This window comes from Carettochelys insculpta, chromosome 24 (assembly GCF_033958435.1).
Source record: "Carettochelys insculpta isolate YL-2023 chromosome 24, ASM3395843v1, whole genome shotgun sequence".
Classification (NCBI taxonomy): Eukaryota; Metazoa; Chordata; order Testudines; family Carettochelyidae; genus Carettochelys; species Carettochelys insculpta.
The window spans coordinates 744,044-760,681 of NC_134160.1; positions in this window are offsets into that span (position 1 = coordinate 744,044).

The window sequence follows — 16,638 nt, forward strand, 5'->3', positions numbered from 1 at the left end:
TGTGCTCCCCACCTCATGCCAGAATGGGCGATGTTCCTCTCAGCACAGCAGAGAGATGCAGACACCTCTACTCATTGTGCTTGTTTTTCTCTTTAAGTCCATTTTCATAATTTTTATTTTTTCATGATCAGATAAATAATAAAGGATTCTATTATGATAAATGGGGCAAAATTAAAGCCAAAGCAGAGGTTTGAAATGTTGCCATATTTTATAATGAGGACCTAACTAGCTCTATCATCACTGCAGTGGATCTGCCAACATGTCCAGGAAGGAGCAAACCAGAGGCTGTCATTGATTGGGTGGAGAATCTGTGCACTCAGTTATTCCAGTTAGATGCTCATAAGTCAGATTACAGGAGCCCTCCTGTCGCCATGCCCCAGGCACAGGGGTCGGCAACCTGTGGCTCGAGCCAAATGTGACTCTTCAAGGAGTCAGTTGCGGCTCCGCGTGCTGCTGCCGCTGACTCCTTTTGCAGCTCAGCCAATGCCTCAGCCCTCTGTGCCAGTGAGGTGCGGCTTCCTCAGCACTGGGCATAGGCAAAGGAGCCAGAGCCTTTACCCTAGCTGCACAGCTTTTGTCGGCACCAACCAGGAGGGCAGCACAGCCAGCAGCACTGCCTGAGATGCACAGCCCCTATGGCAGTGCAGCACCTGGCTCCTTCCTGGCTGGGAGCAGGACTGAGTGTGCCTGCTGTACCCCCAGTATAGCCCAGCTGGGACCTGCCTGGTCACCACCTCCAGGACAGAGGCCAGGGCTGCTCTCACTGTGTCCCTGGGGCAGCCAGTGCCTCCCCTCTGCTGGTGGCTGCTGTGCACAGCCAGCCTGGCCAGGCCCATACCCCATCCCAGGGCAACTCAGCACTGCCAGCTTCTGAGGGTGAGGCTGCCCCTGCCCAGGCTAGGTGGGAGCTCTCCTGTGGTAAGTTTCCCAGAGCTGGGACAGAGCTCATGTGATGAGGGTTTCTGTTCCTCATGCCCCTTCTCTAGGATAGGGAGCAGCTGTTCTGCCAGCTGGCCCTTGGGGAAGGTTAACTCACCCTGAGAGAAGAGGGGCTAAACCTTGTGGGGGCAGGTTTGGGGCTGAGAGGGGTTAAGCCTGGGGGAGGGATGCAGGTTTGTGGGACAGGGTGGGGGATAAAGCTTGGGTATGGGCTGCAGGTTTGGGGGCTAAGTGGGAGTAGAGCCTGGGAATGAGGGGGTGTGGCTGGTTGATGCAAACATTGCTCCTCCCTGGTTAAGAGCCTGTCCCCAGGTGCAGCATTTTCCTTGTTGTCATTTGATCTCTAATCCAGGGGTGAAAGCAACTTAAACATCCTAGCTGGTACAAATCATTGTGCGTGTGCTCTTCTTAAACAGGGGTGACAGAAAGTATTGTTTGTTGTTATTTATTAAGGACTGTCTCTCATTCACATGTGCTGCAGCTCTTCAAGTACTGATTTTGTAACTGAATTTGAAAAAATGGCTCTTCCAACTATTTCAGTTGCAGACCCCTGCCCCAGGACATGCAAAGCCTGTGGAAAGATGGCAGCAAACTGTAGTCTCAGAGGGCTAACCATGTTAGTCTATAGCTTCACAAAGAACAAACTGTAGGTGTGAAGCTAAGCAGCTGAAAAAGGATATCCAGTGTCAGTTACAACCATGGTCACATGGAAGCCATCAGCCCCTTTCCAGTCTCACTTCAGACAGAACCAGCGTAAGCCTTTGTAACTCTACAAGTTACACTGCTTTGCTCTGTGTTTTCAGAGTGTTAATAAGGTGCTGAGATACTTGCTCCCTGGTTAGACAAACAGCAATGGGCAACCCGGGAGAGTTCAGAGATGGAGAACAAGCCAGCAGAGAGACATCTGCTCCATCCCCTGGTTAGTTCCTCCCCGATGGCTCAAACATATTGTCACACTTAGCCCAGGAGGACTGGCTGGCATAGAACTGGAGAGTAAAACACCACCTCTGCTTTTGTATAGAAGGATGCCCTGGAGAAACCTGAACACTCATTCCTGCACCAGCCCATGTTTCTGTTTTAAAGGTGTATGCGGTGCTGTATCAGTGCACATTCCTATCCCTCATGCTGCCTTTTGTCTCACCGCTGGAATTCCCTGTCCTGCAGAGCTCTGCTAAAGCTGAGCTACAATAAGGACTGGTCGAACAATGTTGAAAATAGACTCAAATTCTGCAGTAATTATAACGTGAAGTTGGCTTTGCCACATTCCCACTTCTTTTGTCTCACCATCTTGCAGATGCTTGTACAAGCAAAATTTGGTTTGTGTGAACACTCAGGGGAAATGTTTCACACCCATTGCTGAAATGTGGCTCAGTACAAAATTAACTTCATTTGGGCAAGCATGAAAGTAATAGATACCCGACTTCTACTAAGCACTATATCTGGAAAAGACCACTGAAGGCTTTGTGGGCATCCATGAGGGTCCTGACTAGCAGAAATGATAATGCAGCACACACACCTGCTGGGTGTCATGCATAGTGGTACTCACAGGGAGAATGATGAGTCTGCTCTATAGCCTTAGCTAATTGTCAGATGGTTTTTAGCTCATGTGGTAGAGGCTCATGCACTAAGGTCCAGAGGTCCCTAATGGCGTTACACTAAGTTATGATGACAAAGTTGTGCTGGTGGTTTTACATTGCATTGAGCTGGGAGAGTTAGTGCAGACCAGCCATGGGCATGTTTACCAGGATGTCCTTTGATCCAGTTCATAACTGCACTGTGGGAAACTGGTAGCGTCATCAAGAGCCGATAATGTTCATCAGGTAATAGCTGAATAGTAACGGAGAGGAAGCCGTGCTAGTCTGTACACTATCAAAACAAAAAGCAGTCAAGTAGCACTTTAAAGACCAGCAAAATAGTTTATTAGGTAAGCTTTTGTGGGACAGACCTACTTCTTCAGACCATAGCCAGACCAGAACAGAGTCAATATTCTGCAGATGACAGGTTTTGTAGGTGAAGGTGGCATGCATTAGAAGATCTTTTTGAGCTAATCATTACTCAGAGCTTTGACACCCAAAATACTGATTAATTTCTGCCAGTTCAAATACACATCCTCCTCAGGGTGGCTTTGATCCACACAGCACCTGAAATAGAAAACCCCAACATCGCTGTACTTTGGAGATGAAAGTGAGAGCTCTATCGTGAAGTGCTCAGTGGAAGAACAGAAGGCAGGAACGTGTTGCTACTGTAACTTTTTCATTAGATGACACAAGGTGCAAAGTCCATAGCAGCTGTCAGCAACATAGGAAGCAACCATTATGCTAGTGATATTCTAACACAGGGCTCTGCCATCCCAATTGCCCCTTCTCCCTTCTAAAATTAAATAAATATATAAATAAATAAAAAATCCATGTCAGGAGGGTAAGAATGGAAACACCTGTTGAGCCCCTTCCCACTGAGTCCCCAGGAAATGTCTGCATTTGACAGATACTCAGTGTGGAATTTTAAGTCTTTGTTTTGTCTCTAGCTACTCACAGATCTTTAAAGCCTCAGCAGAAGTGGAAGATGTTCTGCTGACCTCGCTCTAGTCCAAGGTTCAGGAAGGCTCTTGTCCTGCCTGAGTGCAGGGAGAGGTCTGTTAGGAAAGCCTTTTGTTCCTCAGACTCTCAGTGAGATTTAATTTTAAACAGTGCTTGTAATTAAAAATGAAACCAACAAGGTGGCTGGAATTTGGATTGTTTGCTTCCCACTGTCTGGGTGTTTTGGTTTTTGTCTGCATTCTTGACCAGGTGTTTTTGCTCCTGGCACAAAATAAGCGCATCTTCCCTTCAGCGCTACCTGCCAGCATATTTGCATCTTGTGCTAAACAAGTGAAATAAAGTCCCCTTTGAAATGCATGAAGCCCTTTATTTCAAAGGGGAAGTGAGGAATGTAGCGTGTTGGCAGCACTCGGTTTGAGTTTGTCTTGAAATGCTGGGGCTTTATGTATTTCATAATTGCATCATTAGCATATTTAAAAGTGATTGCACCATCTTCTAAATGAGCAGGGTAGAAATTCACAGGCAGAGGGGTGTACCTGAGTGTGCAGGAGAAAATCAGACAGGCTTTGAGGGCAAACTACCTGAACCAGTTGACCTTCTGAGTTGTAGCCCAGCATCCATCCACAGCTACCCTCTTGCTTTCTCCCAGGTGATCACATATGCATGAGAGAAACTCTGGAAAAAGTCACTACAGTCATCTTTGTTAGGGCACTTTTAAGGCTCAGCTCTGCCCAGGTCCCTGCACAATGCTGCCAGCTGGCAAAACTTAGCCAGGAGCTGACCAAGAATTCCGTTTAATGTGCAACCACATGCTCACCTTTGTCTTCCCTGCTTTTCCCACCCCTCCTGGTTGTCTCATCATCTCCCATCCTAGACAGTTGGTAGCACTGGGGGGCAGGGACTGTATTATTGACAGTGTGTCTGTACAGACTTAATGCAGTGGAGGTGCTGACCCTGAAGTGGTGTATTTGAGCACTGCTGCAGCACAGACACATACAACAGAGTGGAAGTCATTTCACACTGTACAACAGCTTAAGAAAAGCTCCACAGAACAGGATAGCCCTAGAATAGTTTCCTCCAAAGTTGTGTTGCAACTTGACCAAATTACAAGCCTGAGTTTTAATTTCTCCCTGTAACTTTGGCTATTATTTATCATATTTAATATCATTGCATTTAGGAGCTTGAAACGGGAGCCACTGTGTTAGCACTAGCAAAATTACTGTTAACACTCCACTGTGAGACGGCTGAGAATTTTTCTGCAAAGCTTTCGGAGTTACAAATGATTTAAAAGTTGGGGTGATTCAAGATTCTGACTTAGGTCTTTTATTTCTGTGCCTCTCTGTGCCTAAGTATTAGTTGGTATTGCCCCTCCAAACATTCCACATGCCAAAATCTTCATGAAAATTCATGCCTATGTGGTGATTGAGGAAAACAAACTGTAAACAAATAAATTCATCTGTAGCTCCTAGTAGCATGTGAATAAGTGGTTTGCACTCGTGGTGAGTTGCAGCTTAGTGAGAAAATAAAGGTCCTTTCATACCTCCCCAATATACCTGATGATGTAGTTTGAGTGTGCTTCTGTGTGACACCCCTGTAGATCCACCTGTGCCTCAGGCCTGGGAGAGTGGAGTTTTAAGCAGCAGCATCTGTAGAGGTGCATCCTTGTGCAGACCTCAGGGCAGAATGTCTGATCTGTTACTCTTTTCAACCTGTGTCTAAATCATTTTTGAGCACAAATCCGTCTTCATCTTTTTTACTTCCTGAGTGTTTCACTTTATTATGCATGCCAGCAGGGGCCATGCTGACACCATCGGGGAGAACAACAGTCATAGGAGGGTCAGTAGCTGTTCTTCTTTAGGTGGCAGGAGGCCTGCTTTTGTATTAAGGGGCCTCGCAGTTAGCTCTTCTGGTGACTGAGTGACTGGTCTGTGGAAATAAAATCTCTTCAGAAAAGCATTTGCTCACTGCCACACATGAAGAAGATTGGTCCCTGGACAGATAGGCTTTCCAGGCTGTATGCAAAGGGTGGATAAGACAGTCTGACTGTTTGCCTTTTAGCAGGATCGTGAACAGGGAAACATGGCTGGGGAGCAAGACATGAGCTGTTGTCATCTCCTGACCACCGTGGCTAGTTGGGGTGCTACAGCGCTGGGTCTGCTGATGGGGAGAAGAGGGAGGATGTTGCTGTGGGTAAAAATGTGTGGGAGACTTGAAACTGGGCCTGGCCTGTGAACTTTATTCATGATGGGGTAGGGGTGGAGCGTGAGTGTGTGTGTAGCCCATATGGCCCAGTGTGGATGGCAGCAAGAGAGTCGAGTTGGTTACTCAAATAAAAGTGATTGTTTGTATGCTAATAGATTTCACTATGGACCGTGGAGGTGGCTATGGGCCAGAACACTGATCTCATTAGTGTTATGGCCATAAACCACACCACAGCCTGAGAAGTGTCACTGAAACCAAAAGCTTCAGTTATCCTTATAGAATCATAAAACACTGAGGCCGTTTCTACACGCTAATAAACAGCCCGAAATATGCAAATTCCCTGTGCCTCATTAGCATAAGGTCACCTGATTTGGAGTCTGGAAGATGCTCTTCCGGACTCCAAAACAAGGTGTAGCAGTGCAGCCCCCGGGGGGCGGGGGCTCTTCCAGAAGGAAGTCCTCCTTCTGGAGGCCCCTTCTTCCTGAAAATTTTCAGGAAGAAGGGGCCTCCAGAAGGAGGACTTCCCTCCGGAAGAGCCTCCACCCCTCCCCCGGGGGCTGCGCTTCTACACCTTGTTTTGGTGTCCAGAAGAGCATCTTCCGGACTCCAAATCAGGTGACCTTCTGCTAATGAGGCACAGGGAATTTGCATCCGTGCCCTCATTAGCATATTTTGGGCTGTTTATTAGCATGCCACCTTCTCGAAAGTGGCATGTATAGAAATGGCCTAGAACTGGAAGGGACCTTGAGAGGTCATCAAGTCCAGCTCCTGCCCTCACAGCAGGACCAAGCGCCATCTAGACCATCTCTGATAGGTGTCTGTCTAACCTGCTCTTAAATATCTCCAGCGATGGAAACTCCACAACCTCCCCAGGCAATTTATTCCAGTGTTTAACCATCCTGACAGCGAGGATGTTTTTTCTAATGTCCAACCAGTTTAAGACCATTGCTTCTCGTCCTATCCTCAGAGGCTAAGAACACTTTTTCTCCCTCCTCCTTCCGACATTCTTCTACCTACTTGTAAACTGTTATCATGTCCCCTCTGAGTCTTCTCTTTTCTTAACTAAACAAACCCAGCTCTTTCAGTCTTCCCTCATAGTTTGTGTTCTCTAGACCTTTAATCGTTCTTGTTGCTCTTTTGTGGACCTTCTCCAGTTTTTCCACATCTCTCTTGAAATGCGGTGCCCAAAACTGGACGTAATACTCCAGGTGACGCCTAATGAGAGCAGAGTAGAGCAGAAGAATGACTTCTCAGGTCCCACTAACAACACTCCTGTTAATGCATCCCAAAATCGTGTTGTCTTTTTGCAACAGTATCACACTGTTGACTCATATTTTATTGTGGTCCGCTATGGCCCCTAGATCCCTTTCTGCAGTACTCCTTGCTAAATGGGCGCTTCCCATTCTGTGTGTGTGAAACTGATTATTCCTTCCTAAGCAGAGTACTTTGCATTTGTCCTTATTAAACTTCATCCAGTTTACCTCAGACCATTTCTCCAGTTCGCCCAGATTGTTTTAAATTATGACCCTATCCTTCAAAGTAGTTGCAACACCTTCCAGCTTGGTAACATCTGCAGATTTACTAAAGGTCCTCTCTATGCCAATTCTTAAATTGGTGATGAAGATATTGAACTGAACTGGTCCCAAAACAGACTCCTGTGGAACCCCACTTGTTATGCCCTTCCAGCATGATTGTGAATCATTAATAACTACCCTCTGAGAATGGGTATCCATCCAGTTATGCATCCACTTTACAGTAGCTGAAATCTAGGTTGTATTTGCCCAGTTTATTGATAAGACAATCAATTAAAATAAAAGGCAGGGGATCTGCCTGGGTCCTGGCAGTGCAGTGCAGAGGCCTGCAGACAGGTGGTGTTACAGGCATAATGGACACAAATGTGGTGAGGCCATTATAAGAACAGGCAGAAGCAGCCTCTCTCCATAGTGAGTCTGTAGTGTGACGTGGACCTTGGCCTGCAGGCCACTTGCAATGAAAGGGGAATGCCACACTTGGGTTCTTGGAACAGGGGCTGGTGGTGCAGATGGGCAGGAGCTCGTGAGCCAAATTGTTCATGCCATTCCTCATTCGGCCAGTGGAGACCGAAGCATCTAACTGCAATAAAAATCAAACAATAATTCAGCAGTGGGAGCTCTGAGTAGACAAGGACCTGACCTGTCAGTCATCTGGCCAGTCAGAGAATTACCCCTGCACATCTATGGCTTGGGATTACCTGTCATACTCAGTGGCATTTTCATGACCACCGCACCAAACAACCTAAGGCATATTGTGCAGTCTGATACAGGCTGCTTCAGCATGAGACCACAGCAATGTTGTTAAAGCTGGCCATGACACAGGGTCACAGAATGACACCCAGTGAGCAACAAACATTTGACAACATCAGTGACAGCTACAGCTCCATTGGGTGTCATTGCAAACAGCCTCAGTCAGGATAACTGGAAGAGACAAAAACTCGATATCTTATACTTCCACAAAAATAACACAGCAGCCTGTCCCTATGTTAGGAACAAATCAGTGTCTCTATCATCTGTTCCAGTGTTGTAACAGACAGGAGAGACAGTCTATATGTCTGTCTCTCACACACACACTTGGAGAATCTCTTTCTTCGCTTGAAAGCACCATGGGTCTGAAAAGCAGAGGAGAGAGCAAAGATTGTCAAAGTTAAAATAGGAAATACCATTGAATGCAACTGCATGTGTTATAAAGCCTGGGAAATGCTAGACAGCCGTGCATGGAATAGATGCTCCCTTAAACACTCAGATGGACTTGGAGTCTTGGGCTTGACTGTCTGGAGGGGAACAAAGCCACATGGAGATTGAGATATCTCCAATTTTGTAAGCTTTGGAGAATGTCCTGTGGGAGTCATTGATAACCAGGCTGATATTAACCACCTCCACAATGCACTGAAAACCTACTGGCAAGAGCTGGGAAGCAAGTGTGTGCTTTCTGCACTAAATCTGATTTACTGCCAGGTTATTTTCATGTGTGAAACTTCCTCCTACTTCACCTTACTTCATTCTAGACTTATATCAGAATGGGAAAAGAGAAGCACATGGCCAGTAGGTTACGCAGCAAACCCTTGCTGGTAAGTGACAGAGGGCCCAGCTAGGAACCTTTTTCATCCTGTGCCTTCACTGGCTTTACAAACTTCCACCACAGCCTCAGCATTGAACCGAAGCAGGAAAGAGCTGTTGGTCTGAGCAATCAAGACACCTGGTGAGTTCCCTTAGCCTGATCTTGCTGCTGCTGTCTTGCGGAAGGAACTCTTCCAAAAAGCAAATGGGAAAATCCCTTTGTGATCTGTTGATGTAAATTGTGTAAGCGTGGTTTTGCCTGGGCTAGCCTGGCTGTCAGGCATGTCAGTTGCCTTTCTGGCAGCATTTTCAGTGCAGCTGGGAATATTTCCCTAATCAATAAATGCTTCTGATGATTGAGAACAAACAACTAACCCTCTATAAAGCCAATACAGGGAGTTTATTTGTCCAGCAAAAGCTGCAGCTATCCCCAATGCAAATCAAGAGCACATGCCTGCTGTAGATGTCACATCTGCATTCAGTGCTGAGCGTTTCATATTGAATGCAACTGCAAGTCTCATGCAGTAATGCATTTAAAGCACATGTAATCTTTCTCCGCCAACTCTCCAGGGTCTGGTGCAGGACTGTTCCTGATATTTCCTAGTTCTTTGCACAGATCATTTTTGCTGTGTCTCAAGCAAAAGGACATCCACCTCTTCCTATGGAAAACCAAATTGTCTAATAGCTACTACATGCACTTGGAAGAGGAGGGTATTGGTGTGTCAGTGAGGGGCCATTCCCCCACCGCCTGTGGTGACCTCAGGGGAACCCTGAAAACTGCCTCTCACCTCAGCTCTCTGTCTTGCACTGCTCAGTCAATATTATCTTTATGCTTTTTGTGGCAAAAAATACCCTGCCATGTGGATTAGTTTTTTTTTTAAACATAATAATAAACTCCAAATGCCAAATTGAAGTTCAACAAAAGTCCACAGAAAACAATTTTTTTCTCTTCTACCCTCCAGCCTCCCTGTCTGGCCATCTCCTGCTTTGGCAGGCCAACCCTAGCTGAAGTCTTAGTCTTAAAACCATCTGGTGGGCCCACATATTCTACTTTCCCTGAGCAAGCCAGCCGCCCCCCGCCCCCCTCTTTACTGCAGCCCTCTGCTGATCTTTATAGGGAAATCACCTGGTGCATACCCAGGTGTGGCTTCTTAGTAATCCAGGCTGGCTGAGCCTGGGACTCTTTAGCCAGTAAGCAACAAACCGCTCTGCTGTAGTCCACTTGAAGACTTTACCAAAACTAAACTTGCCCCCTAGAAATGGAAGTCTAAGAAGCTGAGGGATGAGTCCTGATTTATAGTCCTGTTTGTCAGTGTTTTGAAAGCCTCTTTTTGACAAATAAACTTGTTACAAGGAAAGAAGTGCACACAAGCCATCCTTCACTTCTAGCTGCACCCAGGGGAAAATGGCCACTGGACTGAGACTAAAATGGCTAATTCTGTGTGGTTGGTGTGACAAATTAGTGTGAACATGGATCCCAGCAGCAAAAACCAGTGCTGGGGACTGGAGAGTGACCAATTCAGCGAATTTGGTTCTGGGGCCAGTATTATTCAACATCTTTATTAATAACCTGGATGAGGGACTGGATTGCACCCTCAGCAAGTTTGCAGATGACACAAAGCTAGGGGGAGAGGTAGATACGTTGGAGGGTAGAGAGACAATCCAGAGGGACCTGGATAAATTGGAGGACCGGGCCAAAAGAAATCTGATGCGGTTCAATAAGGAGAAGTGTAGAGTCCTGCACCTGGGGTGGAAGAATCCCAAGCATTGTTACAGGCTGGGGACCGACTGGCTCAGCAGCAGTACGATGGAAAGGGACCTAGGGGTTATGGTGGATGAAAGGCTGGATATGAGTAAATAGTGTGCCCTTGTAGCCAAGAAGACTAACGGCATACTAGGGTGCATTAGGAGGAGCATTTTGAGCGGATTTACAGAAGTAGTTATTCCTCTTTATTCGGCGCTTGTGAGGCCACATCTGGAATACTGTGTCCAGTTTTGGGCCCCCCCAGTATAAAAAGGATGTGGATTTGCTGGAGCAGGTTCAGCGAAGGGCAACAAAAATGATTAAGGGTCTGGAGCACAAGACCTATGAGGACAGGCTGAGGGATTTGGGCTTGTTTAGTTTCCAGAAGAGAAGACTTAGAGGTGATTTAAAGCAGCCTTCAACTTCCTAAAGGGGAGCTCTAAAAGGGAGGGTGAAAAACTGTTCTCTGTGGTGTCAGATGGCAGAACAAGGAGTAATGGTCTGAAGTTGAAGAGGGAGAGGTGTAGATTAGATATTAGGAAAAACTACTTCACCAGGAGGGTGGTGAAGCATTGGAATGCATTGCTTAGAGAGGTGGTGGTTTCTCCATCCCTTGAGGTTTTTAAGTGCTGGCTGGACAAGGTCCTGGCTGGGATGCCTTAGTGGGGGTTGATCCTGCTTGATGCAGGGGGCTGGACTAGATGACCACCTGAGGTCCCCTCCAGGCCTGTGATTCTGTGAAATGATAATTATTGTTATCCTCACGGAAAATCCCCTGCTAAATGGCTATCTAACTTAATAACAAGTCAGTTGGTCAACTATTAGGGTCATATTGTGAATCCCAGTTAGTCTGTAAGATGTCACCGCATTTCTCATTGTTTTTGTGGATACAGATTAACATGGCTACCCTCTCTGAGATGTGTCACTTATGCTATCATATGCTATTGGCTGCTTTCCTTTTCCTGCTTTGAGATAAGGATAACTACACAGGGGGCAGAGCATTAGTCAGCAAATGTAACTGTTACTAGACCATTGTGCATCTTAAACTGCTGTTTCCAAAATGTGGCTATTGTATGGTGTTTGCTTGGCAATGCCTGCAGTTCTGGCGCTGTTTGGTGCTCAATATTTGGGTTTTATTTTAAGTCAGAGTCAGTTGTAGTCATGGTGGCTCTCTGTTATTGATAGATCATTGGGAAGCCTAGAAGCCCAGTGATAGTTATGCCAGAAAACACTGGATATGGCTGATCTGCATGGGAAGTGCTTCTGAAACTTGCCTCGGCACTGAATGCCTTCAACAGAGATGTGCAAACATCAACTTTAAAGACAGGAGCGCTATTCTCTAAACATGAGAGACAATCCAGATTAACTTTCATTTGAAAAGTTAGCAGAGCTTGTGTTAAATACTGAAGATGCCTCAGCCTGCTTCTCCCGTTTTTCAGCTTCTTGTCACCCTGTATGTATCCTTGTAGAAACTGGATGGAAAGTGCTGCCATTCTGATTCCATTCTTTTTCCAGCCACTTGTATATATCAAAGACAGATGAGCGTAAGGAGTTTCTGTCCGCTTTCCAGATACTTGTCTAGGGTTACAACACACACAACTGCCTCATTCTCTGACTTTTGCTTTTGTGTTCCCTGTAAATGAAAGCCAAAGCAGCAGGACTGTTGTCATTCAGTCCTCATTTCATTCTTACAAGTTGCCACATTCCTTTATATTTTGCATCAAGATTAGGGATGTCCAGGCTTCCTAATTGTTACTTTTCCTCACACCAAGTGACATACCTTTCTGGAAAGCAAACCAATTTCTGCTGTCATGTGGGCGAACTTCCTGCATAAGCAGGACTCCCCACTCTGCCTTGCCTTTCTCTTTTGAAGAACAAACCTGGTTCTTTAGACAAAATGATAACACTTGTTCTTCCAATTCTGCTCACCCATGGGCCTAGGTTTGCAAGTGTAAGTGCAGATTATGAATGCATGCATAGTGTCAGATATTTGTAGGAAGAATACTTTATAACTGAAATCTCTCTTCTCCTGGGGATGAAAGCAAAACAAATTTAAGGATTAAATCACACAAAGGTATAATCCCCAAGGGAAACTTACTTTAGTTATTATGATTATATTAGGATGTATGCCTTGGTACAGTAGAAACAGTGTGAATACCATTTCAGTGGGGAATAATTTTTAGTCTTACTGCCTATAGTACATTATAATGCATTTCTGGGAAGCTTCATGAATAATAACTGCAGTGCTTAGACTTCTTTGCTTTTGGGGGTTTATTCTGGTGTTCCAAACCTACTCCTCTTTGTTTTGTTCTTGTATTTGCCTGTTCTTTTTGTTTTGAAGATCAAGTTATCTGCAATTATTGAGTGAGAGATTCTCTAAGCAAATGTTCATTACATGTTCTACACTGTGTGTGTGTTTCATGTTTGTGTAGGGTTTGAAACAAGAACCACATATGGAGCATTTTAAACACTATAGTCCTGACTTCCCAGGGGTCAGCAACCTTTCCGAGGCAGAATGCCAAAATTTGATCTTTTGACCTCTATGTATGGTCTGAGTGCCGGTGATATTTTTTAAAGCCACTAATAGTCCTACTTATAATAGCTTCGTTAATAAATAAATAAATAAAGATTCAGAGCTCTACCGTTTAGATGGTGGTTGGTAACATTAGCTGGTCTTTTGTTAATCCACAGGTGGCCTGGCTTTGAGCGAGCTCCCAGCAGCAAGGGGGAGGAGGGAGTGGGGCTGAACTCCTGTCTCATGAGTCCATGATAATCAGCTCTTGTGCCACTCTTGGCACCTGGGTCGGGGTTGTTGACCCCTGGTGTAGTCAGTCACACCTGTGCTAAGTGAGTATCAGACACAGCTGTTCTCATCCAGGAAGGTTGTTATACACTTAGTGTGGGTTTGATTACACAAGCTGCAAGACAGTGGAGAATTAGCACCTGTATTTGAATCATACCCTAGATATTAGTCATACAATGTACCATACTAATGTAACAGGTTAGTCCCCTGAAACAGCTTGTGGGGCTGGTGTTGGTACCAGTGCCTTGTGGGGGTCATGGCGAGACTCCATAGCACACATATAGTGTTTTCCATTCTCTGAATGCCCTATCAGAAAGAGAAATTATCAAAATCCACCAATGGAGAATGTGACTACAAAACCCTAAGGGACACTATTACAAATGTGCAGCAGACAACAGTCCTGATGGCTGAACAGTTAGGAAGTAAGTTAGAGTATGGACTTTTTTCCTTTTGTCAGCTTTGTGTGTTGCCTTTAATTTCATTGGCTATCCCTTTCTTCTTGTATTCTGAGGAGGATAAATAGGAGCTCCACATTTACTTTTTCTGTGCACCACTCATTGTTCTATCTGCCTTTAATAGGGTCATTTCTATTTCTCTTTTGTCAGCCAAGCACAAATTATGTGTTTTCTCTCTTCTCCTATGGAACTCAGCCCATTCCTCTGATCATTGTCATAGTCCATCTCTGGAGGTTTTCTAACAGTATGTTCTTTTTAAGATGTAGTGCCCAGAACAAAGCACAAGATTCCAAGTGAGAGTTCCCACCGATTTATGTGACACCATAATATTTCAGATTTATTTTGCATTAATAGGAGTGTTGTGAGCAAGACACAAGAAGTAATTCTTTTGCTCTACTCTGCACTGATTAGGTGCAGCCGAGTTCTGGGTCCAGTTCTGGGTCCCACATTTTTTGAAAGATGTGGAGAAATTGGAAAAAGTCTAGAGAAGAGCAACTAAAATGATTAAAGGTCTAGAAAATATGCCCCATGAGAGAAGACTGAAAGAATTGGGTCTGTTTAGTTTGGAAATGAGACGGCTGAGAGGGGACGTGATAGCAGCTTTCAAGTGCCTAAAAAGGTGTTACAAGGAAGAGGGAGAAAATTTTTTCTCCTAAGCCTATGATGATATGACAAGAAGCAGTGGTCTTAAATTGCAGCAAGGAAGGGATAGACTGGTCATTAGGAAATTTCCTAACAGTCAGGATGGTTCCTTCCAGTTCTATTATTCTGAGATTCTATTCCCTTTTGACTTGAAGACACCTAAGTAATTTTTAACTTGTTCTTTCCCTGTTTTAGCCTCAAATCCAGCCTCATTTTTGCTGGCATTCACTATATTAAATGTTTACTTGCTACTAACCTCTTTGATGAAAACTGAAACAAAAATAGTATTTAGCACTTCTACCATTTCCATATTTTCTGTTACTGTCTTTCTCCCTCCATGGAGTAATGGACCTACCCTGTCCTTGGTCTTCCTCTTGCCACAATATATTTGTAGAATATGCTCTTGTTTTATGTTTCTGTCTAGTTTAATCTTGTTTTGTGCCTTGGTCTTTCCAACTTGCCTTAGACTTGGGTTGTGTCTACACAGCCAAGTTATCACGAAATAACAGCAGTGAGTATCAGATGCAGGTCTATCTCCTGTTTCTGTCTTAACCTCAGTGCAAATATATATGTCCTTGATATACAAAGCAACACCACCTCCCTATTATCCCTGCCGGTCCTTCCTGAGCAAACGGTACCCTTCTATATCAGTATTCCATTCATGCATATTATCCTACCAAGTCCCTGTGATGCCAGCTATGTTGTTGTTCTGCTTCCTAGTTAGTATTTCCAGTTCTTCCTGCTTGTTCCCCAGACATCTTGCAGTAGAAGTTGATTCAAGAAAAGAGGTTGCCGCACCCACCTTGTTGCGCTAATATTTCTGTGTAATTCTCTCCTCTTCCTTTGTAACATTTACACTGTGCTGGCTCTTTTCTTGTAATGGCCACTGCACATTCAGCCTGTTTTCACTGAGCTGTCCAGGATACTTAGAAGGAAAGGGAAGACGGAAAAAAGCAAAAGAAATACAAGCCATCAATAGATGGATGATTTCCATCCTCCAATATTTTTATGATGGGAATTGTGTAGCACTTAGACTGCCCCTGTCAATGGAGCCCCTGTCTCAGGGAGCTTACAGGCTTAAGAAATGCTGTTTTTCCCCCAGGAAAACAATGAAACAACTATTTAGCTGGAGGTGGGGGCATCCACTAACTTGTACAAAGTGTTGCACCCAGAGGCAGCACTGAGGCTTTATAGGTGTGTTTGGCCTGGCCACAGTACTGAGAGTTTATCAGAAATAAAAATGTGTCAGTGAAGCTTGATTTCTTTTTGTAGATTTACAACCCTGGTGGCCAATGTAGACTTTGTAGTTAATAAACTGCTTGGTACAACGTCTCATGAGCCCTATCTCCCTAAATTCATTCACTTGCATGGGACTTACAGAGTCATGAAGAGGAAAGTGTTGGCAAACACTGCTGTAGCCCATGAGTGTGGTTTTGATAGTGATTACAAAGAGGAGAGGCAAATTAGTGAAATTTGCTTATAAAGAAAATGGTGGTGCAATAATACAAATGGACCTAGAAAGGTTAGAAATAGGAGGAGGAGGAGAAGAAGAAGAAGAAGGAGAAAATGAGATGTTTCCCTTGTGAAAATGCAAAGGAGTGCACCTGAGGTAATCTTCTGAACTACAGCTGTTTCATGGAAGGTGGGGATGTAGAAACCCATAATGCTAAACAGGTCTAAGTACAGTGGTACTGCTGGCTGCATAGGTAAGGGCATCACATCAAAGACCAGGCAAGGAAGTTTCTGGCTATAGGCATCGTCATACTGTGGAATAGCATCTTACAGCAGTCCTAGTACTAGTCCTCACCTGCACCTCAGCTGAAGTTGCCTATCATGCCACAAGAAGCCTGCTAACAGTGCGGGTGAAGACTAGCACTTTGTCTACATTTTTCTTATGATCTCACCTGGCCCCAGTTTCCATAATTCTGCAGAGCCAAATAGGCATTTGTGTGGTATTCCTCACGACAGCCCTGTCAGGTAGCGAAGTGCTGTTGTTGCCATTTTACATAGGGAAAAATAAGATACAGAAAGGCTAAGTGACTTGACAAAGCCATACGGGAATTCTTTAGCAGCGCAGGGACATGAACTCAGGTCTTAGGCTATTGTCTTAACCACTGGACCATCCTTTCTTTCCAGTAGTAAAAATCACTGTGCCTGCACAGAGGTAGGCAGCATTTATAGTTCCAGAGCAGCTGCCCCAGAGTCCTGTGGTCTGCGCAGAGCA